The 25,000-nt window shown below is 44.4% G+C and overlaps 1 protein-coding gene across 14 annotated transcripts in view; it reads right to left on the bottom strand.

Moving 5' to 3' along the window:
- Positions 1-18,679, bottom strand: part of RAF1 (Raf-1 proto-oncogene, serine/threonine kinase) — an 84,344-nt gene extending 65,665 nt beyond the window's left edge. For 6 of the 14 annotated variants that reach the window (XM_017955239.3, XM_021934183.2, XM_031663118.1 and 3 more), the window contains exon 1: positions 18,291-18,674. The gene's annotated coding sequence lies outside the window, so the exon portion shown is untranslated. Of the gene's footprint in view, positions 1-18,290 lie in introns of all 14 variants that reach the window. The other 8 variants (XM_009200192.4, XM_017955240.3, XM_021934179.2 and 5 more) reach the window with 3 other exon arrangements.
- Positions 18,680-25,000: the final 6,321 nt, after the last annotated feature.

The following is a 25,000-nucleotide window of genomic DNA, read 5'->3' as shown; positions in this document are numbered from 1 at the left end:
GGCATGGTGGCTCACGCCTGTAATCCCAACACTTTGAGAGGCCAAGCTGGGTGGATCACAAGGTCAGGAGATCAAGACCATCCCGGCTAACAGAGTGAAACTCCTTCTTTACTAAAAATACAAAAAATTAGCTGGGCATGGTAGCAACGCCTGTAGTCCCAGCTACTCGGGAGACTGAGGCAGAAGAATCATCTGAACCTGGGAGGTGGAGGTTGCAGTGAGCCGAGATCACACCACTATACTCCAGCCTGGTGACAAAGTAAGAATCCATTTAAAAAAAAAAAAAAAATTTCTACAGTGAAGATAGAATAGAGCCAAAATTACCCTAGATAATCCTCTTAATCTTCCATTAAATACACGGCCTGTATTTAGGGTATTTACTCCATCTCTCTATCCACTTGGTTTCTTCCTCTTTATTTATTTATTATTTTTTTTTATTTTGAGACAGAGTCTCAGTGCAGTGGCGCAATCTCCACTCACTGCAAGCTCTGTCTCCCGGGTTCATGCAATTCTCCTGCCTCAGCCTCCTGAGCAGCTGGGACTACAGGCACCCACCACCATGCCTGGCTAATCTTTTATATTTTTAGTAGAGACAGGGTTTCGTCGTGTTAGCCAGATGGTCTTGATCTCCTGACCTCGTGATCTGCCCACCTTGGCCTCCCAGCATTTTGTTCTTTAAAAAAAAAAAATCAGGCCAGGCGTGGTGGCTCACCCCTGTAATCTCAGCACTTTGAGAGGTTGAGGCAAGCAGACTGCTTGAGCCTAGGAGCTTGAGATCAGCCTGGACAACATGGAGAAACCCCATCTCTACAAAAAATCAGCCACGCATGGTGTAGCACACGTGTAGTCCCAGCTACTCAGGAGGCTGCAGTGGGAGGATCACCTGAGCCCAGGGAGGTCCAGGTTGTAGTGAGCCATGATTGTGCCACTGCATTCCAGCCTAAGCAACAGAGTGAGAACCCTGTCTTAAACAAAGAAAACAAATAAATTTCAAGTGGTCACAACACTGGAAAAAAATAACTTTCACACACAAAAAGTTTCTGCTGAACAAATATGCTCAAATGCTAGTTTCCTAACCAGTCCAAAAGGGCACTCTCATGCACTGCAAGGTGATGTGTATGTGTCAATATTTTGAGTTTCCTCACTCCTCTTTCTCAATTTCTGACCACAAACTGGTAACTTCATCAGATGACAGCCCAGAATAAACACACATGAAGAAATAAGCCACTCTATTCTTCTAAAAGTTAGCAGGGGCTGTATACGTTTATAAAACAGACTCCAGCATTTTAAAAGTGTAACTTTAAAAATGCAAGTTTAAAATGAGCTAGTTCAAAAACGATTACGCCAAAACAATCAGTTCCACAAACCATACCTGGAGCCAACTTTATTTTTAACTCTCACCACAAATGAGCTTTGAAATTGTTTTCATTTTAAAACACTTTGTCTGGACTCTTTTTTAACCTGTTTTTCTTTTCACCTTCAAATCAATCATTGTTTTCTTCATCTAGTCAGCAACTGCTGATTTTTAAAATAAACAGACCTGTATTCAAAGTACATCATTAACACAAGTACCATAACACACAATGTACAAATAAAATATGGTTTAGGAATGATTATTCAGATGGCCAAGTAACAGTGGAGTTTAAAAAGAAAAAAAAAAAGCAAAAAAAAAAAGCTACATAATGAAGTAGGAAGGAAGGGAGAAAAAAATCACCTGGAAACACTAACAATTCCAACACTAATTTCTCTTTCACACTAAAGGCATTAATTTTCATAGTAAATCTTGCATATTCAACAAGTGGTTAAAAAAAAATTAGCCCTCCTCAAAGATAAGGACACAGAATATAAGTGAATCATTCATTCTATACACTGGCATCACTCATTTGGGCAGAGATGTGTCCTCAAGAGAAGACGTATTCCCCCATGTTTACATCTTACCAAAGAAATTTCAAAAAGTAACCATCTATATTAGCCGGATGTGGTGGTGCACACCTTTAATTCCAGCTACTTGGGAGGCTGAGGCAGAAGAATCGCTCGAACCCAGGAGGCAGAGGTTGCAATGAGCCGAGATCACACCATTGCACTCCAGCCTGGGCAACAAGAGCAAAACTCAGTTTCCAAAAAAAAAAAAGAAAAAGAAAAATTCTCTAGTCTTTAGTGGTGCTCTCAATAGTAAACTTTAACAACTTCTAAGAGTTACAGTAAGACACCTGTAAAACTGATAATATCATTTGTTCTTCAGAAATTACTTTTAACCAACTTTTCAATAATTTTCTCAAAAGAAGGACATGTTTAAAATTTTTCCCTGGCCAGGCATGGTGATTCATGCCTGTAATCCCAGTAGGATGGCTTAAGCCAAGGATTTCAAGACCACCCTAGGCAACAGAGTGACACCCCATCTTTACAAAAATAAAACAAAATTAGCTGGGCATGGTGGCACATGCCAGTGGTCTCAGCTACTCAGGAGGTTGAGGCGGAGGATCACCTGAGCACAGGAGTTTGAGGCTGCAGTGAGCTATGAGTGTGCCACTGTACTCCAGCATGGGGGCCAGGGACTGTCTCACATACACACGCAGTTTTCACTGTTACACCATTAATTCATTAAAGCTCTAAATTATACCCTGCTATTTTGCCAGAGGATAAAATAGTAAATGAAACACAAAAATATAACCTAGGGTAGGCCAAGTGCAGCGGCTCATGCCTGTAATCCCAGCATTTTGGGAGGTCAAGGTGGGTGGATCACAAGGTCAGGAGTTCGAGACCAGCCTGCCCAATATGGTGAAACCCCGTCTCTACTAAAAATACAAAAAAAACTAGCCGGGCGTGGTGGCACATGCCTGTAATCCCAGCTACTCGAGAGGCTGAGGCAGGAGAACTGCTTGAATCCGGGAGGCAGAGGTTGCAGTGAGATCACGCCACTGCACCCCAGCCCAGGTGACAGAGCGAGATTCCATCTCAAAACAAAAAAAAAAATACATAACCTAGGGTCAGGAGCAAAGACTCACAATTGTAATCCCAACACTTTGGGAGGCCGAGGTGGGTGGAGTGCTTGAGCCCAGAAGTTCAAGATCAGCCTGGTCAACCAAGGGGGAACATCAACCCTACGAAAAAATTTTTTTAAATTAGCTGGGCGGCCGGGTGCAGTGGCTCATGCCTATAACCCCAGCACTTTGGGACGCCAAGGCGGGCGGATCACGAGGTCAGGAGTTCGAGACAAGTCTGGCCAACATAGTGAAACCCTGTCTCTACTAAAAATACAAAAAATTAGCCAGGTGTGGTGATGGGCATCTGTAATCCCAGCTACTTGGGAGGCTGAGGCAGGAGAACTGCGTGAACCCAGGAAGCAGAGGTTGCAGTGAGCCGAGATCACGCCATTGTACTCCAGCCCGGGCAACAGTGCGAGACTCGTCTCAAAAAAAATTAGTTGGGCATGGTAGTTGTGCCTACAGTCCTAGCTACTCAGGAGGCTGAGACAGAAGGATTGCTTGAGTCCAGGAGGTCGAAGCTGCAGTGAGCCGTGACTGCACCACTGCACTCTAGCCTGGGTGACAAAATGAAACCCCATCTCAAAAAAGAAAATATAATCTACATAATTATATACCAAAGCACTGAAGAACTACATGTATTTCCTATATCTTGTTATAATCCATCATCTAGCATAGGACATTGCACAAAATTAGGTATTCAAATATCTGCTGAATATTAATGGAGAAAAGTTAACAATATTTATCCTAACCCTTTTTCATGAATACTGAATCACTATCACATAAATCTAAAGAACCAGAAAGCCTCTCTATAGACTGTAACCGTTCATCATAGAATGAAAGGAAAATAAAAATAAAGAGCACCATTCATTCAACAATTTCTAAGAATCTACTTTCAACTGTTAGCTGCTTTGAGGAATATAAAGTTCAGGAAGACATGGTCCTTGCATTCCAGAACCCCTTAAAGTAGAAGTAAAAACCACCACCGTTTAACAAAAATTGAGTATGTGCTAGAGACTCGGCTAAGAGCTTTCAGGAAGACAAGTAGGCCTACAACAAAATATTAAATTAAGGGTAGGGAGGATTCTTAAGAAAGGTACTATAAGAATCTGAAATATGGAAAGGTCACTTCTAGCTTGAATGGAGGAAGAGGTAGACAAGGATATTTCATTGCGTATTTGAGCTTAAAGGGGTAATATTTCAACAGACTAACGCAGAGGTAAAACAAAAACTAAAGTGTGCCCAGGGAATAAGCACAGACAAGCAGGTAAAGAAATAAGCCTGATGAAGGATACAGCCTTTCTTATTATATAACTTCATTTCCTTTTATTTTAAATCTTTACATTTAATATCTTTACAAACGCACTCATTATAAATAGCAAGCCCTTCCGCTTCTAAAATGTTTACCCTGCTTTGTTTTTTTTTTCTATAGCACCTAAACATTACATAAATTAGAGGGGGTCTTTTAACCCCTTCTTTGTTTTATCTTTCCTTTCCTTTCCCCAATAACCAATTATTCTTCAGTGTTTTCCTACATGCTTATAATCTCATACCAATATATACAGCTTTTTTGCAATAATCTCTTTTCCCAATATACTAATTTTTTAAGATACATGAATTGGGCTGGGTGTGGTGGCTCACGCCAGTAATCGCAGCACTTTGGGAGGCCGAGGTGGGTGGATCACCTGAGGTCAGGAGTTTGAGACCAGACTGGCCAATGTGGTGAAACCCTGTCTCTACTAAAAATCAAAAAAAAAAAACTAGCCAGGCGTGGTGGCTTAGCCCGTAGTCCCAGCTACTCAGGAGGCTGAGGCACGAGAATTGCTGGAACCCGGCAGGCAGACGTTGCAGTGAGCTGAGATCGCACCACTGCACCCTAGCCTGGGCAATAGAGCGAGACTTGGTCTCAAAAAAAAAAAAAAAAAAAAAGAGATACACGAATTGATCACAGAATACATGTTCAAGAGGGAGGAAAACAAATTTAAAATACAGGCCGGGCACGGTGGCTCATGCCTGTAATCTCAGCATTTTGGGAGGCCGACGCAGGTGAATCACTTGAGGTCAGGAGTTTGACACCAGCCTGGCCAACGTGGTGAAACCTCGTCTCTACTAAAAATACAAAATTAGCCAGGCGTGGTGGCGCATGCCTGTAATCTCAGCTACTCAGGAGGCTGAGGCAGGAGAATCGCTTGAACCCAGGAGGTGGAGGTTATGGTGAGCCGAGATCGCACCACTGCACTCTAGCCTGGGCAACAAGAGCGAAACTCCGTCTCAAAAAAATAAATAAATAAATAAATGATACAAAAAATTAGCCAGGCAGGGTGATGAGTACCTGTAATCCCAGCTACTCAGGAGGCTGAAGCAGGAGAATCGCTTGAACCCAGGAGGCAGTCTGCAGTGAGTCAAGATCACGCCACTGCACTCCAACCTGGGAGACAGAGCAAGACTCCATCTCAAAAAATAATAATAATAATAAACAAAAATAAGCCGTGTGCAGAGACTCACACCTGTAATCCCAGCACTTTGGGAGGCTGAGGTGGGTGGATCATGAGGTCAGGTGTTCAAGACCAGCCTGGCCAAGATGGTAAAACCCCGTCTCTACTAAAAATACAAAAATTAGCCTGGTATGGTGGCGGGTTCCTGTAATTCCAGCTACTCGGGAGGCTGAGACAGACAATCACTTGAACCCGGGAGGCAGAGGTTGCAGTGAGCCAAGATCGCGCCAAATAATAATAATAATAATAATAATTTTTGAAAACCCCAAAACTGTGGAAAAATACCAAAAGCTTAAAATAACCTATAGATGACAAATGTGAACATTTGTACACATGTATCCAGTCTTTTTTTTTTTGAGACAGGATCTCACTCTGTTGCCCAAGCTGGAGTGCAGTGAGAAGGAAGATCATGGCTCACCACAGCCTCAACTTCCTGACCTCAAGTGATCCTGCCGCCTCAACCTCTCAAGTAGCTAGAACTACAGGTGTACCCAGGCCCAGTTAAATTTTGTTTTTTTGTTTTTGTTTTCTTTCTGTAGAGATGAGGGCTTGCTATGGTGCCCAGGTTGGTCTCAAACTCCTGGGCTCAAGTGATCCTCCTGCCTCAGCCTCACAAAGTGCTGGGATTATAGGCATGCTCTACCTTGCCGTGACTCCGTATTTTCCATGCACAGATACATATTGTAAATATTTTTCTTCAAAAAATATGAGGTCCTACTTAACATATTTTAGTGCTGTTTTCACTCAATATGCAGTTGACCCTTCCCAACACGCACTGAACTGTGCAGGTCCACTTATATGTGGATTTTTTTCCCCAGCACTTTGGGAGGCTAAGGTGGGCGGGATCATAAGGTCAGCAGTTTGAGAACAGCCTGGCCAACACAGTGAAGCCACGTCTCTACTAAAAATACAAAAATCAGCTGGGCGTGGTGGCGGGTGCCTGTGATCTCAGCCACTCGGGAGGCTGAGGTAAGAGAATCACTTGAACCCAGGAGGCAGAGGCTGGAGTGAGCCAAGTTTGCGCCACTGCACTCCAGCCTGGGCGACAGAGCTAGACTTGGTCTCAGAAAAAAAAAAAAAAAAATCAAAACTTATGCATACACTTACAGACCATATAACACCATTTGCACAGACACACATTCGCAGTTGAGAGAAATGTAAACAAATGTTAAGATGCAGCATATTAAATAACTGCAGCCAGGTGCAGTGGCTCACATCTGTAATCCCAGCACTTGGGGAGGCAAAAGCGGGTGGATCATTGGAGGTCAGGAGGTCGAGATCAGCCCATCCAACATGGTGAAACCCTGTCTCTACTAAAAATACAAAAAATTAGCCAGGTGTTGTGCAGCTACTCGGGAGACTGAGGCAGGAGAATCACTTGAACCCAGGAGGCAGAGGTTGCAGCAAGTGCAGTGAGCCAAGATTAAGCCACTGCATTCCAGCCTGGGCAACAGAGTGAGACTCCATCTCAAAAATAAATAAATAAATAAATAAATAAATAAATAAATAAATAAATAAATAACTGCATAAAATTAACTGATGTTGACTGGGTGAGATAGCTCATGCCTATAATCCCAGCACTTTGGAAAGCTGACGGAGGTAGATCGCTCAAGGCCAGGAGTTTGAGACCACCCTGGGCAACAGAGTAAAACCCCATCTCTACCAAAAATACAAAAATTAGCTGGGCTTAGTGGCACAAGCCTGTAATCCCAGTTACTTGGGAGGCTGAGGCAGGAGAATCGCTTGAACCTGGGAGGCGGAGGTTGCAGTGAGCTGAGATCTTGCCACTGCACGCCTGGGTGACAGAGTAAGACCTTGCCTCAAAACAAAACAAACCTGTTGTACACACTATATTACTATAGTAATTTCATAGCCACCTCTTCTTACTATTGCAGTGAACTCAAGTGTTACAAGTTGCAAGTATCCACTTAAAAGGCCTTGTGTCCCTGTGAGCAGTTGGTCTCTCCAGTAAATTTCCTATTGCAGTAAAAAGTGGTATTTCTTGGCTAGGCACATTGGCTCATTCCTGTAATCCCAGCACTTTGGGAGGCCGAGCTGGTGGATCACTTGAGGTCAGGAGTTCGAGACCAGCCTGTCCAACATGATGAAACCCCGTCTCTACTAAAAATATAAACATTAGCCAGTCGTGGTAGTGAGGGCCTGCAATCCCAACTACTAGGGAGGCTGAGGCAGGAGAATCCGTTGAACCCAGGAGGCAGAGGAGAGCTGAGATCACGCCATTGCAACTCCAGCCTGGGCGACAGACCCAGACTATGTCTCAAAAAAAAAAAAAAGTGGTCTCTCATGGGTCTTCTGTATTTTTCCATCATCTACAGTACAATACCATAAACTCTGAATAACACCATGAGTCCCATATGAAGTGCCACTAGTGATGCTGGAAGCGCTCCCAAGAAGCAAAGAAAAATCATGACATTATAATAGAAAGTTGAACTGCTTGACTTATACAGTAGATACAGGTCAGCAGCTGCGATTGCTGGCCATTTCAGACAGACTATTCATCTTTTCTTTTTATTTTTTTTTTCGAGAGACAGCATCTTGCTCTGTTGCCAAGGCTAGAGCACCATGGCACAATCATAGCTTATTGCAGCCTCCAACTCCTGGACTCAAGCAATCCTCTCTCCTCAGCCTACCAAGTAGCTAGAACTACAGATGCATACCACATGCCTGACTAGTATTTTCGGTTATTATTATTTTTACTATTTTAGAGATGGGGGGGTCTCACTATGTTGCCCAGGCTGGTTTCAAACTCCTGGGCTCAAGCAATCCTCCCTCTTTCGCCTCCCAAAGTGCTGGGATTACAGGCTTGTGCCTGGGAGGTCAAGGCTACAGTGAGCGGAGATCACACTACTGCACTCCAACCTGGGCGACAGAGTGAGACTCTGTCACTCACAACACAAAGAAAAGGTATGAGTATAAAGTAACTACAACTATATGTATCAATTTACAGAAAAACTTTATTCTTTTTTTTTTCTGCTTATTTTTCTTCTTACACCTCACAAGGATGAAAGAAAACAGTGTTCTTTTTAAAAAGATGTCATTAATTGTGTAATTAATTTATCTCTTTGAAAAACATTATACACAGGTTTAAGAGGGAGGAAAAACCCCAAGAGATCCAAATATAGTCAAATCCAAAGGTTCCGTTTTGCCCACTAGATCTAAGTAGCAATACGAAGCAAAGGAGGGCCAGGCACAGTAGCTCATGCCTGTAATCCCAGTACTTTGGCAGGCTAAAATGGGAGGATCAATTGACGACAGGAGTTCAAGACTAACCTGGTAAACATAGTGAGACTCCCCCCATCTCTAAAATAGTAAAAATAATAATTTTTTAAAATGCAAAAAGAAAAGCCTACAACCACTTCACAGTCATTAGGATTGTTACTTTATTTATTTTTGAGACTCACTCTCATGGAGTGCAATGGCATGATCTCAGCTCACTGCAACCTCTGCCTCCCGGGTTCAAGCTATTCTCCTGCCTCAGTCTCTCAACTAGCTGGGATTACAGGCATGTGTCACCACGCCCAGCGAATTTTTTTTGTATTTTTAGTAGAGACGGGGTTTTACCATGTCGGCCAGGCTGGTCTCGAACTCCTGACCTCAGGTAATCCGCCTGCCTCGGCCTCCAAAAGTGCTGGGATTACACGCATGGGCCACCGTGCCCGGCCCAGGATTGTTATTTTAAAAATTAAAAAAGAAAAACAAAAACATTAAAAAAGAAAAAATAACAAGTGTTGGAAAAGATGCGGCAAAACTGGAACTCTTGTGCTTTGCTGGTGGGAAATGTAAAATGGTGCAGTCACTGTGTAAAACAGTTTGCAGTTCCTCAAAAAGTAAACACAGAATTACCATATGATCCAGTAATTCTATTCCTATGCATATACCCTAAGGCACTGAAAGCAGGGGCTCAAACTGATATTTGTACACCAATGTTCACTGCAGCATTATTCACAACAACCAAAAGGTGGAAATAATCCAAGTGTCCATCACTGATGAGATAAAATGATATATTCATACAATGAAGTATTATTCAGCCACAAAGAGGAATAAAATACTAATACATGCCACCACTACATGGATAAACCCAAAAAATGTGCTAAGTTTAGTCAGACAGAAAAGGACAGACAGCGTATGACTCCCCTTACATGAAGTACCTGGAATAGGCAAATTTGTAAAGAGAAAGTAGAATAGGGGTTACGAGGAACTGGGCATAGTGAGGAATGAGGGGTTCTTGCTTAACGAGTACTGTTTCTGTTTGAAGTAATGAAAAGGTTCTGGAAACAGGTAGTGGGGATAGTTTTAAGACACTGTGAATGTTGTTAAATGTCACTGGATTGTAGATACACACACACACACACACCATCTCCAAACCCCTACTCCTCCAACTTACATAAGACAGCCTAGGGGTCCATTTTGCATTGTCAAGCAATACTAGGTAATACTAGCCAGGGAAATCACAATCTCTCCTCTCAAAATCACACTACAATTCTACACCAGACTAAGGTCAAAAACGGTAGAGTATTATTTATCCCCCCATTCTCCCTGGGTATAATTTTATTCCCTATCTAAAACCTATGAATGCAAAAGGAAATAGCCAGCATGGTAACAGCTGCTTGAGCTAAAGAGTCAGTGAGCAGACAAAGCAGGCAAATGTCATCAAGGCGCTAGCAGGCAGAACCTAGAGCACTCTACATATAATGCCCAATAGAGGGAGAAGCTTAAGCAAGGTAGCTCCTACAACAGATAGGTCCTAAGTTACAAAGTTCTAAGTTTGAATTTAGTAAGTATCGCCTCTTTACTGTCAGCATTTTGTAGAGATGGCAGTAGTGAAAATAAATCCATAAGTGACTAACCTCTGATTAATGTTTGCTGTGTAAGACAAGGTTTTAAGAACTGGAGATATATAAACAAGAGTAAGATATGCCCCACTGGAAATATATAAGAAAAAGACATGACCCACTTTTAAACAGAGACATAAGACATCTATACAAAAAATTCAACCTGGCCACTGCGGTGGCTCACACCTGTAATCCCAGCATTTTGGGAGGCCAAGACGAGTGGATCATCTGAGGTCAAGAGTTCGAGACCAGCCTGGCCAACGTGGTGAAACCCCATCTCTACCAAAAATACAAAGTTTAGCCGGGCATGGTGGCAGGTGCCTGTAATCCCTGCTACTTGGGAGGCTGAGACAGGAGAATCACTTGAATCCGGGAGACAGAGGTTGCAGTGAGCCAAGATCACGTCACTGTACTCCAGCCTTCCTGACAAGAGTGAAACGTCCTCTCGAAGGGGGCGGGGAGAGGAATAGATAAAAGTAAGGAAATGTCAGCCTCTCTCAATTAGATAAGGTCCTTGAAGGTAGGAACTTGCCTTATGCTGCACCAAGTGCACTGGCCTGCACCTAACAGAGGCTTAAAATACCGGCTTTTGATTTCCACTAAACATATTATATCATGAGAAAGCAATGTAAGTAAGACACAGAGGCAAGAATTGTATATACTTAGTCTGGTATCCAGGGAGAGCCTGGAAGATTTGAGCAAGAAAATAAGGCCAGCACATCTACCCTTAAATATTCTTGTGTTGTCACAAAATAGGATATGATATATAAGAATTCATATTCCCCTCCGTGAAAGGAAGCTGGGTAGCTAGACAACAAAGGGGAACATAGAATTACTATACACAACATAACTTTCTATATCCTTTAAATTTTGTGGTATGTGACCTTATTACTCAAAGAAAACAATATTTTTACTTGTTTTTGTTTTTATAAGAATAAAACAATATTCTTACTCAAAGAAAACAATATTTCTTTTTTTTTTTTTTTTTTGAGACAGAGTCTTGCTCTGTCACCCAGGCTGGAGTGCAGTGGCCGGATCTCAGTTCACTGCAAGCTCCGCCTCCCGGGCTCCCGCCATTCTCCTGCCTCAGCCTCCCGAGTAGCTGGGACTACAGGCGCCCATCACCTCGCCCGGCTAGTTTTTTGTATTTTTTAGTAGAGACGGGGTTTCACCGTATTAGCCAGGATGGTCTCGATCTCCTGATCTCGTGATCCGCCCGTCTTGGCCTCCCAAAGTGCTGGGATTACAGGCTTGAGCCACTGCGCCCGGCCAACAATATTTAATTCTTAAGAATTTCCAGGCAGGGGCCAGGCACAGTGGCTCCCAGCACTTTGGGAGGCTGAGGTAGGCGGATTACCTAAGGTCAGGAGTTCGAGACCAGTCTCGATGGTGCCATCATGAAGAAACCCTGTCTCTACTAAAAATACAAAATTAGCTGGGCATGGGGGAGCATGCCTGTAATCCCAGCTACTCAGGAGGCTGAGGCTGGAGAATCGCTTGAACCCAAGAGGCAGAGGTTGCGGTGAGCTGAGATCGTGCACCATTGCACTCCACTGGGCAACAAGAGCGAAACTCCATCTCAAAAAAAAAAAAAAAAAAAATGTGCACAATTAAATGGCTTTTATTATATTCACAGTTGTGGATCTATCTCCATAACTGCAAAACGCTTTTATCACCCAAAACAAAAAACAAACAAAAAAAAAAACCCATCACAGTCACTGACCATTCCCTACATCCCTTAACCCCTAATCTACTTTCTGTCACCAAGGATTTTCCTATTCTGGACATTTTATATAAAGGGCATAATTCAATGTGTGGTCTTTCCTGCATGGTTTTACTTAGCATGTTTTCAAGGTTCTTCCATGTTGTAGTATACATCAATACATCCTTTCGTTTTATTACTAAGTAACATTCCATCATATAGCAGCGCCCCCTATATCCACAGGGAATATGTTCCAAGACTACCAATGAATGCCTGAAAACAAAAACAGTATACTATACTGTATATACTATGTTTTTTCCTATACATACATACCCATGATCAAGTTTAACATATAAATTAGGCACAGTAAGAGATTAATTATAATTAATAATAAAATAGAACAATTATAAGAACATACTATCATAAAAGTTATGTGAGGGCTGGGTGTGGTGGCTCACGTCTGTAATCCCAGCACTTTGGAAGGCTGAGGCAGGCGGATCACCTGAGGTAGGGAGTTTGAGACCAGCATGACCAACATGGTGAAACCCTGTCTCTACTAAAAATCCAAAATTAGCCAGGCGTGGTGGCACATGCCCGTAATCTCAGCTACTCAGGAGGCTGAGGCAGGAGAATCACTTGAACCCAGGAGGCAGAGGCTGTGGTGAATCAAGATCGTGCCACTGCACTCCAGCCTGGGCAACGAGAATGAAACTCCATCTCAAAAACAAAAACAAACAAACAAAAAATTGATTGCCACTGCCTGCTGCTTCCCATTTATTAACAAAAAAAGTAAACAACTTCTAAATCATAAAGATTTTAAAACTGTAAACTAGCTTTAGGATTGTTAATCCCCACCCAGTAAAATTCCTTAGAATCTAGTCTAAAAATAAAACCATGTGTCAAGTGTTCCTCAAAAAATACTATGTGCACTGATTGGAATGTCATGCCAGTTAACATACTTTGTGAGTAATTTGCCGAACTTTAGATAGTCTAGGCCAAAACCAGTAACAAAGAAACAACACCCACTTGACATTTTCCTTGGTTAAGCTGAGATTCTAGGGGTCATTTTAGAAGAAAGGTAAACATCTGAAATTAACTAAAACCATTTAGAGCTACGCAAGTCATTCTGGGAGAAAAGAAGTTACAAAATGACTCACATATTGTAAAATTAAAGATGAAACCTTAATGTGTAATTAAGGAATTTTTACTTACAACTCTAAGGCAAGAAAAAAATACCCAGCCATTACTATCATGAGAATTACAAGGCAAGATGCCTGGGCGAGCCTGTAATGCCAGCACTTTGGGAAGCCGAGGAGGGTGGATCACTTGAGGTCAGGAGTTCGAGACCAGCCTGGCCAACATGGTGAACTCTCGTCTCTACTAAAAACACAAAAATTAGCCAGGCGTGGTGGCCGGCACCTGTAATCTCAGCTACTCGGGAGGCTGAGGCATAAGAATCCCTTGAACCTGGGAGGCAGAGGTTGCAGTGAGCCAAGATCGCACCACAGCACTCCAGCCTGGGTGATAGCGCCAGATTTCGTTTCAAAAAAAAAAAAAATTTACAAGCAAGATAAGTTAGCCCCATACCAAAAGTATCAACTGAACTGCAACACAAATATCTAGTATTACATTTTGAACCCAGTCAGATGAGCAATTAGGAATTCTACCCTCCCATACACATACCAATAAAAGACCTAAACAACCTCATTCTAAATAAACCCAGTGTTCTCTGATTTTCCAATTAATTTACTCAAGGTAAGCAATTTTCCACCTCACAGTCATTTGTTTTGAAGAAATGACTCCCAAGATCTGCATAACTTAAAAACAAAAAACTAAGTCAAAGCTCAATTTCATGGTTTCATAAACCTCCTCACTGTCACATTAGTACATTGCCTTTCAAAGGCAATATTTAAAATTCTCTTCTGCAAGTCAACATTAAGGCATGCTGTTTGGCTAACAAGCTCCTCCCAAGATCAAGATTATTATGTATGGCCTATTATGTTCCTAACATGCAAACAAAAGTACTCCCTCATGTAACATTTTTTTAGGCAGTAGGTTACTAACAAAGATTTACCTGAAATTTAAATGTAGAATCATACATTTATTACTAATAGACTACCTGAAATAGTAAAGTTATCAATTGTATTTTTAATTTCCTAAATATTCCAGTGCTTCTGGAAAAGTCAAATTTAACTTACAAGAAGTTGTTTAATCTTCAGAGCAAACAAATGGAATAAACTAAAAGCAACTAGTCTCAGAGCAACTGTTATATAATACTTGATGCTTAACGTTCTTCATCTTTTAGATACTTTTCATCAGAAATTACCAGCTTAATTTGCTTCTCACTGTTTTTTTCAGCTAAACCAAATCCCATAAAATATGCTCAAGCCTTCTATTGAAGGCACACTTTTTTTTTTTTGAGACAGGGTCTCTGTCGCCAACACTGAAGTACAGTGACATGAACATGGCTCACTGAACCTCAACCTCCCTGGGCTCAGGTGATCCTTTCACCTCAGCCTCCCAAGTTGCTGGGACTACAGGCATACTACACCATACCCTGCTAATTTTTTCTTTTTTTGTGTATGTATTTTTTGTAGGGACAGGTTTTCACCATGTTGCCCAGGCTGGTCTCAAACTCCTGAGCTCTAGCAATTCACCAGCCTCGGCCTCCCTAAGTGCTGAGCTTACAGGCATGAGCCACCACAACTGGCTGATGTTTTTACAACTACTGACAAGACTTTAACAAAGGAATTCCACTATAATTTATAACCACGAAACACCACATATCAGCCAGGCACGATGGCTCACGCCTGTAATCCCAGCACTTTGCGAGTCCAAGGCAGGTGGGTCAGGAGTTCAAGACCAGCCTGGCCAATATGGCGAAACCCCGTCTCTACTAAAAATATAAAAATTGGCTAGGCGTGGTGGCAGGTGCCTGTAGTCCCAGCTGCTTGGGAGGCTGAGGCAGGAGAATGCTTAAACCCGGGAGGAGGCAGAGGTTACAGTGAGCCAAGATCATGCCACTGCACTAAAAAAAACCCACATATCTTTAAAAGATAAGCCTTTAGTACAGAAACAGTAACAGGTTTATTTTTCCAAGTATCCCAGCATTCAACTGGGTCAATTGTTTATGCTGCATTTTAAACAGCTTAGCCCTTTAGTGATAAGGGTAAAAACAAGTCAAAATAATCCTGAATGTTCTTCAGTGGTATATAATCATCACAACGAAAGCAAGGTTTAGGAACTGCAACTGAAGTCTGTTAATTCCGTAATAGTCACTTTAGCATAAACATTAATCACAGTATTATACCTATTTTAGGAAAATTATGTTTATGGGGATAAAGATTTTATAACAGGTTGTTATCCAAGAAGTCAATACCAAGAAATAGTTTAAAAAATATACTTATTGGCCGGGCGCGGTGGCTCAAGCCTGTAATCCCAGCACTTTGGGAGGCTGAGACGGGCGGATCACAAGGTCAGGAGATCGAGACCATCCTGGCTAACATGGTGAAACCCCGTCTCTACTAAAAAATACAAAAAACTAGCCGGGCGAGGTGGCGGGCGCCTGTGGTCCCAGCTACTCCGGAGGCTGAGGCAGGAGAATGGCGTAAACCCGGGAGGCGGAGCTTGCAGTGAGCTGAGATCCGGCCACTGCACTCCAGCCTGGGCGACAGAGCCAGACTCAGTCTCAAAAAAAAAAAAAAAAAAAAAAAAAAATATATATATATATATACTTATTAAACTAAAAATACATCCTACACATTTTTTGGATGTTTGTTTTCTAGAGTCGTCCAATTTCTGTAAGACTGGGGAGTACATTATTTATATTTAAAATTTAGGCCAGGCACAGTGGCTCACGCCTGTAATTCCAGCGAGGCCATGGGAGGCCGAGGTGGGCAGATCACTTGAGGTCAGGAGTTCGAGACCAGCCTGGCCAACACAGCGAAACCCCATCTCTACTAAAAATACAAAAATCAGCCGGACGTGATGATGTGTGCCTGTAATCCCAGCTACTCGGGACGGTGAGGCAGGATAACTGCTTGAACCAAGGAGGCAGAGGTTGCAGTGAGCCGAGATCGCACCACTGCACTCCAGCCTGGGCAAAAGAGTGAGACTGTCTCAAAAAAATAAAAAATAATAGGATAATAAAACAAATATTAGGAGAGTGTTTTACATTTATAAAGTTAACATTTTTGTGAGCAAGTATAACTTTAGGAGAATTTTTTGCAAGAATCCCCAGGAATATATGAGTTCAATTCATTCACCACTGTGTAAGTGCAAAACATTTGATATAAAACACTTATTATCAAAAATGTTCTGCTGGCCAGGCGCAGTGCATCACACCTGTAATTTCAGCACTTTGAGAGGCTGAAGCTGAAGGATCACTTGAGCTCAAGAGTTCTATTGAAGGCATACTTTTTAGACCAGTCTGGCCAACACAGTGCAACCCCCTCTCTATCATTAAAAAAAAAAAAAAAGTTCTGCCTGGCCAGTGGCTCACCCCTGTAATTCCAGCAAGCACGTTGGGAGGGAGAGGTGGAGGCAGGAGCATCACCTGAGCCCAGGAGTTTGAGACCAGCCTAGGCAACACCGTCAGACTCCATCCCTACTCATTTTTTTTTTTTTTAATTAGCCATGTGTGGTAGCACCTGTCTGTAGTCCCAGCTACTCAGGAGGCAAAGGCAGGAGAACTGCTTAAGCCCAGGAATTAGAGGCTGCAACTGAGCTACGATCATGTCACTGCACTCTAGCCTGGGTGACAGTGTGAGATCCTGTTCCTTTAAAAAAAAAAGAAAAAAAGAAAAGAAAAAAAGTTTGAATTGTTCTGAAAAAATAAAAAAAACTAAAAAGTCATTAAGTTTAACAAACTAAATCTTTTCAATCACTATCAGCTTCAACATCGACAAAGGGAGAAAACTATCAGCAAGAATAAAGATTCAGCAAATCATGTACAATAATCCAAATTCAATTAGTTCACCATCTACAACAAAGCCCCCTCACAATTCTAGCAACTTTTATTTTTCTCTCATCTCTCACCATTTCCTTCCTGCACCCCAGGCAATTTGCTGCTCCCCAAACTCATCCCAACTCCCACACGTCTCTAAGCCTTTGTACCAGCTGTTTCCTGAGTTCCTCCTCACCTGGTGAGCACTTACTCACCGGTCTTTCAAAACTCGACGCTTAAGTCTCCTCGAGTGTAGAAGCTTCCTCAACTCCTCCCCAAGGAAAACTAACTGTTCTAAATCCCCACAACACTTGGTAAGCCAATTCTTATCACACTGCATTGTTGTTCACGCCTTAGGAGCGCAGGGAGAGCAGAATCTCTTCACTCAGCCCACAGAGGACCAGGCAAGCAGAAACGTTCAATGAACGTGCCTTGAATTCATTTCCTACTTAGATTAAGTGACCCCCTAGAACCCGTTCACACCTCAAGGAGACATAGAAGTTCCTATCCTTCTTCCCACCACAGAATGAATACCAGGGGCACACCCAGAGCCCTAGAAAGAGAACAATGAATGAACACGGCCGCCTCGCCTCTCACGACGTCCAAACTCCTCTCTCGGGTATCGACTCGCTCGCAGAGCCTCAGCAGCTGCAGAGCTGAAGCGTCCCGGCGGCTCTCGCTTCACACAAAAGGCAGCCCTGGCTCTTCATTCCAAAGCGTCCTGAGGCCAATCCTCTATAAGCATCCCAAGACTTTCATTAATAACCCACAGAGTCCTGATACCCAAGGCTAGTCCTGATATCCAAGAAGAGAACCCTGTGACTTTGTGTTAGGGCACTGGCCAGTTTCCTCCTCTCTTACCCGATTCCTCACGTCCTCCCTAAAAGGGTGTCACTTGACTGAAGTATCCAGAGAGAGGTTGCGTGCAAGCCCGGGTCCCACAATCGACGGCCCAAGAGAAAAGGAATTGGCCCATCCAAGTGACAACAGACATGGGGCAGCTCTGGGCGGATTTTCCCACTGCCAAATAATGAGGAATGCGCACTGGCACAGGGGTGGCGTTGGCACGTTTCCGCAAAACACAAGGAAATTTGAGTGGGATGTGGGAACTAGGCTCGCCGGCCATGACACCGGACTCCGGGGCCCCCGCCCAACGCTAACCGGGGTGACAGCGGCCTGGCCCAAGCCCTCCGCCCGGCAGCCGTGGGGCCGCTCCATCAGCGCCACCCAGGCCCGCTCGCTCTGGAAGCCGGTCCCTCAGTCCCACCGCCCAGCTCCCCCGGCATCCACGACCCGGCCCCTGCCACCTACCTGAGGGAGCCAGGCCGCCCCAACGTCCTGTCGTCCGGTGGCAGCTTCTCGTCCGCTCCTCCTCCCCGCGGCGGGTGAGGGAGCGGGAGGCGGTCACATTCGGCGCGTCCCCAGCCCAGGGGACGGAGCCCCGAGTAGCCCCCGCATCGTAGCACACGCGCTCCGCGCCTCAGGGCACGCGCCCCAAAGCCCGGCCAGCTGACCCTTTTCGGGGCCCAAGGAATGTAGCAGAAAACCCTTCCCACCTCACAATCGTTCTCCTCTTACTCCCGCCATCTAAGATGGCGGCCCAAGCGCCCGCGATTAAGACTCTCGGGCGGCCACTGCAAGCGAGCCCTCGACTCGGTGCTCGTCCTCCCGACCTGCGACGCCACGGGCTCTCCGCTTCTGCGCTAGCCCTCCTGGCAGTCGACTTCTAACTTGGCTCGGGCATCCATCGCTCTGGCCTGAACACAGGCCCCGCCCCCGGGGCGTGGGCTCGCGATCTGGTGGCCGCCATTTCGGAGCTGAAGAGGTTAGGCGATGCTGACTTATTCTCAGGAGGGGCACTCGGTAATCGAGAAGAGCCGGCTTTCGGCCAGCCAGGAGTGGCCAGAGGCCTAGAAGGGGAGAGGAAGGCCTGCCTGCCAGCATTGCAAGGCCCAGCGATCATCAGACGTGCCCCAGGACACAGAGCACAGTGTCCAACTTTGACGCGTCCTCTCCGGAGTCGGACACTTTAATGCCAAATCACGGCTCCGGCACTTGACAGCTATGTGGACAGTCCCTGAACCTTAAGCGGTCTTTTCCTCGTGTGTAAATTGGGGGTTCATTTTTTTTCCCCCATCACATTAGCAAAGAGTTAGAAAAACTAATAATATTGATCCAAGGTACATTGAAACCTGTTGTATGCCCTCTCAGCGCTATCAGAGTGGAACTTGGACTGTTTAAAAGTATGTATCCTTCCTCCCGGCAGTTTCACTTCTAGACATGAATTCTAGAGAAATAAGTAAACATATACACAAAAAGTTACGTGTGAAGATGTTTAATGCCATATTTGCATTCTCGAGAAACACTGGGGGTGAAATGTAGATTAACAGGAAACTGGTTAAGAGAACGCTGCTACATCCAATCTGGGTTGTCATCCATCCAAGAGTGAACTAGATATAATTACTGAATTTAAAACAACAACAAAAAGGGCCGGGCAGGGTGGCTCACTGCTGTAATCCCAGCACTTTGGGAGGCTGAGGTGGGCAGCCTGAGTTCGGGAGTTCGAGACCAGCCTGACCAACATGGAGAAACCCCGTCTCTACTAAAAACACAAAAATTAGCCGGGCGTGGTGGCCTGCGCCTGTAATTCCAGCTACTCAGAAGGCTGAGTCAGGAGAATCGCTTGAACCCGGGAGGCAGAGGTTGCAGTGAGCCGAGATTACACCATTACACTCCAGCCAGAGCAAGACTCCCTCTCGAAAAAATAAATAAATATAAAAAAATAAAAATACAAAAGTAGCAGGGCGTGGTGGTGCATGCCTGAAATCCCATCTACTCGGGAGGCAGAGGCAGGAGAATTGCTTGTACCCGGGAGGCAGAGGTTGCCGTGAGCCGAAATCGTGGCATTGCACTCCAGCCTGGGCAACAAGAGCAAAACTGTCTCAAAAAAAAAAAAGACATGGCCGGGTGGCTCACGCCTGTAATCCCAACACTTTGGGAGGCGGAGGCGGGCAGATCACGTGAGGTCATGAGTTTGAGACCAGCCTGGCCAACATGGTGAAACATGTTTCTACTAAAAAATAAAACAAACAAAAAAATTGGGCAGGTGTGGTCAATGGAGCGCTACTGCACTCCAGCCTGGGTGACAGAGCCAGACTCTTGTCTCAAAAGAGAAAAAAAAAAGCCATTAAGCTGAGCCGGGCGCGCTGACTCCTGTAATCCCAGCACTTTGGGAGGCCGAGGTGGGCAGATCACGAGGTCAGAAGATCGAGACCATCCTGGCTAACACAGTAAAACCCCGTCTCTACTAAAAATACAAAAAAATTAACCAGGCGTGGTGGTGGGCACCTGTAGTCCCAGCTACTCGGGAGGCTAAAGCAGGAGAGTGGCGTGAACCCAGGAGGCGGAGCTTGCAGTGAGGGGAGATCGAGCCACTGCACTCCAGCCTGGGCGACAGAGTGAGACACCATCTCAAAAAAAAAAAAAGTCATTAAGTTAAAAAAACCAGAACATTATGTATGATCTTATTTATGCAAACACAGGAACACAAGATACCAACCTAATACTACAGAATGCCATGTGCACTATTCCTTTTCGATATTGAGAGCCTATTAGGTACCACACATTATTTTGGATATTGGAAAATTAACAGCAATCAAAATCCCTGCCTTCTAGTAATGGGAGACTAAAAGAAAATATAAATAATAAGATTCAGGCTGGATGTGGTGGCCAAAGCCTCTAATCCCAGCACTTTGAGAGGCCAAGGAAGGAGGTACACTTGAGCCCAGGAGTTGAAGACCAGCCTGAGCAACATGAGACCCCATCTCTACCAAAAAAAAAAAAAAAGAAAGAAAAGAAAATTAGTAGGCCGGGCGCGGTGGCTCAAGCCTGTAATCCCAGCACTTTGGGAGGCTGAGACGGGCGGATCACAAGGTCAGGAGATCGAGACCATCCTGGCTAACACAGTGAAACCCCGTCTCTACTAAAAAATACAAAAAACTAGCCGGGCGAGGTGGCGGGCGCCTGTGGTCCCAGCTACTCCGGAGGCTGAGGCAGGAGAATGGCGTAAACCCGGGAGGCGGAGCTTGCAGTGAGCTGAGATCCGGCCACTGCACTCCAGCCTGGGTGACAGAGCCAGACTCAGTCTCAAAAAAAAAAAAAAAAAAAAAAAAAAAAAGAAAATTAGTATGCATGGTGACATGCCCCTGTAATCCAGCTAGGGAGGAGGCTGAGGTGGGAGGATCACTTGGAGTTGGGGATAGCTTGAGCTATGATTGCCTCACTGCACTCCAGCCTGGACAACATAGCAAGACCCTGTCTCTTAAAAAAGAAGAAGAAAAGAAAAAAGAAACAAATTGAGAATGACAGGAGTATATGGACCAACATAAAAATAAATGTGGGAGAAAGATTGGCCAGGCGCAGTGGCTCATGCCAGTAATCCCAGCACTTTGGGAGGCCAAGGCAGGTGGATCACGAGGTCAGGAAATCGAGACCCTTCTGGCTATCATGGTGAAACCCAGTCTCTACTAAAAAGACAAAAAAAAAAAAAAAATTAGCTGGGCGTGGTGGCGGGTGCCTGTAGTCCCAGCTACTCAGGAGGCTGAGGCAGGAGAATGATGTCAACCCCGGAGGCAGAGCTTGCAGTGAGCCAAGATCACGCCACTGCACTCCAGCTTGGGCAACAGAGCGAGACACCGTCTCAAAAAAAAAAAAAGAAAGAAAGAAAGACTAGAAGGTGTGGAATGTGGATACCATGAGGGGGATTTTTTTTTTTTTTTGAGGCGGAGTCTCGCTCTGTCGCCCAGGCTGGAGTGCAGTGGCCAGATCTCAGCTCACTGCAAGCTCCGCCTCCTGGGTTTACGCCATTCTCCTGCCTCAGCCTCCCGAGTAGCTGGGACTACAGGCGCCCGCCACCTCGCCCGGCTAGTTTTTTTTGTATTTTTAGTAGAGACGGGGTTTCACCGTGTTAGCCAGGATGGTCTTGATCTCCTGACCTCGTGATCCGCCCGTCTCGGCCTCCCAAAGTGCTGGGATTACAGGCTTGAGCCACCGCGCCCGGCCGGGGGATTTTTTTTAATGGGAATAATAGGCCAGGCGCAGTGGCTCACACCTGTAATCCCAGCACTTTGGGAAGCCGAGGTGGGCGGATCACCTGGGATTGGGAGTTTGAGACCAGCCTGACCAACATGGAGAAACCCCGTGTCTACTAAAAATACAAAATTAGCCGGGCATGGTGGCAGATGCCTGTAATCCCATCTACTCGGGAGGCTGAGGCAGGAGAATTCCTTGAACCTAGGAGGCAGAGTTTGCGGTGAGCGGAGATCGCACCATTGCACTCTGGCCTGGGCAACAAGAGCGAAACTGTGTCTCAAAAATAAATAAATAAAATAAAATGGGAATAATAACACCTTCCTTACAGGATTAAATGAGATAAAACCTGGAGAGCACTTAGTGCAGAGCCTGGTGGTTGAGACTTCAGTGCCTACAGCCTGACTTGCCGAGGTTCAAATTTGGACTCTGCCATTTCCTTATCTGTGACTTGGAGAACTCATTTAAACTTCTCAATTCCTCCATTCCCTCATCGATAATGGAAATGTGATGATACTACGTCTTAGAGTTGTAAGGATTTAGTAAGTTTTAGAAGTAAAGTACTTGGAACAATGCCTTGCTCATATTAAGTGTTGTAGAAGTGTTAGCTGTAATTCCTAGAGCTATCTCCCTCTTTTTCTAAAATAACACTGGTTTACAAGGAAACCAAATAAGTCAATATTATAACTATCCCTAATTATCATTATCATTATTACTTGAGGCAGAACTTCGAAGCCACACATGCTGACCTTCTGATTATTCCTTCCTTCAGCATCCCCACCTGATATTTGCCCAGCACTTTACATCTTAGAAATTTAAGGAGCCTATGCCTCATTCAAACTTTTCAGCTCACCTGGAAGAATGGCTACTTCATTTTTTAAAAAATTTATTGAGGTGAAATGAACCATTTTAAACTGAACATTTAGTGGCATTTAGTACATTCAGTCTTTTACAGCCACCGCCCCTAGTTCCAAAACATTTCCATTACTCCAAAGTAAAACCCGTTACCCATCAAGCAGTTTCTTCCCCATCCCCCGATGTCTGGCAATCACCAGTATGCATTCTGTCACTATGGATTTTTCTATTCTGGATGTTTCATAAAAATGGACTCACACAATACGTGGCCTTTTGTGACTGACTTCTTTCACTTGGCATAACGTTTTCAAGGTTCATCCACATGGTAACATGTGTCAGTACTTTATTCGTTTTCACGGCTGAATAATATTCCATTGTAAGTTTATACCACATTTTGTTTATCCATTCATCTGTTGGTGGATATTTGGGCTGTTTCCATTTTGGGGGCATCGTATGTGCTAAGAACAAGTGTGTTACATGCTGGGTTGCATATCCCCTACTTTGGATACCTCTGGTTTGGTGGTAGGAGAGGTCAAGTGTGCTAAAGTTATTAGGAAAGGTCTCAGAAGGGTAATAGGAGGAAGGAATGAGTCTGAAATGGTTTGAAGGAAGAATAGACATGCCCGTGATGTCAGATCAGAGGAGGAAAATAGGCCGGGCACAGTGGCTCACACCTGTAATCCCAACACTTTGGGAGGCTGAGGCGGGCAGATCACCTGAGGTCAGGAGTTTAAGACCAACCTGGCCAACATGACGAAAAACGTCTCTACTAAAAATACAAAAATTAGCTGGGCATGGTGGCATATGTTTGTAGTGCCAGCTACTCGGGAGGCTGAGGCACAAGAATTGCTTGAACCAGGGAGGTGGAGGTTGCAGTGAGCAAAGATCATGCCACTGCACTCCAGCCTGGGAGATAGAGGGAGACCCTGTCTCAAAAAAAAAAAAAAAAAAAAAAAAAAAGAGATATACAGTTGGCCAGGCGTGGTGGCTCACGCCTGTAATCCCAGCACTTTGGGAGGCCTAGGCGGGTGAATCACGAGGTCAGGAGATCAAGACCATCCTGGCTAACGCAGTGAAACCCTGTCTCTACTAAACAAAATATAAAAAATTAGCTGGGCATGGTAGCGGGCGCCTGTAGTCCCAGCTACTTGGGAAGCTGAGGCAGGAGAATGGCGTGAACCCAGGAGGCGGAGCTTGCAGTGGGCCGAGATTGCACCACTGCACTCTAGCCTGGGCAACATAGCGAGACTCTGTCTCAAAAAAAAGAGAAAAAAGATGTACAGTAAGGTCTTTATGTTTGGCAAAAAGGGTGCATTTTTCAGATGAAGGAAAGAAAAAATAGCGGCCATTTACAGAATGTCTTCACGTATCAGGCATTTTTACAGTTTCCAATACACAGCCCGTGAGAGGCCTCATCTTCACATGAGGAGAGGGTAAGTAATTTGTCCTAAGACACAAAGCTGGTGGTAAGTAGTAGAGCAAGGATTTGGATCTGTTTTGTTTGTTCATTCCTCATTCAGTTAATAAAATTTCTTGGCAGACTGGTGGCTCACACCTGTAATCCCAGCAATTCAGGAGGCCAAAGTGAGAGAATCCCTTGAGGCCAGGAGTTTGAGACCAGCCTAGACTACATCGTGAGAGTCCATCTCTATCAAAAATTTTTAAAATTAGCCAGACATGGTGGCACATTCCTGTAGTTCTAGCTTCCTGGGAGGCTGAGGCAGGAGGATCACCTGAGCCCAGGAGGCTGCAGTCAACTATGATCATGCCACTGCACTCCAGCTTGTCTAAAAAAAGCTAAAATTAAATTTCTTTAACGCTTAATATATGCCAGGCCCTGTGTTAGAGCTGGGCCTATAGCAGTAAACAAGGCAAAGTCCCTGTATGTACTCAAGGACTTTAAGCTCTAGCAGGGGAGACAAGCAGCAAACAAGTAAATGAATAATATGATAATTAGGGTTGTGGCAAATCAATGAAGGGAATTGCTAGAGAATGACAGAATGGGAAGAGGGTGTGCCTTTAGATTCAGTAGCCAAGGAAGGCCTGTCTCAGGAGGTGATAGTTAAGCTGGGCATGAA

The sequence above is a fragment of the Papio anubis genome, chromosome 2, assembly GCF_008728515.1.
Source record: "Papio anubis isolate 15944 chromosome 2, Panubis1.0, whole genome shotgun sequence".
In the NCBI taxonomy this organism is placed as follows: domain Eukaryota; kingdom Metazoa; phylum Chordata; class Mammalia; order Primates; family Cercopithecidae; genus Papio; species Papio anubis.
This window is presented reverse-complemented; position numbering and strand designations above follow the sequence as displayed.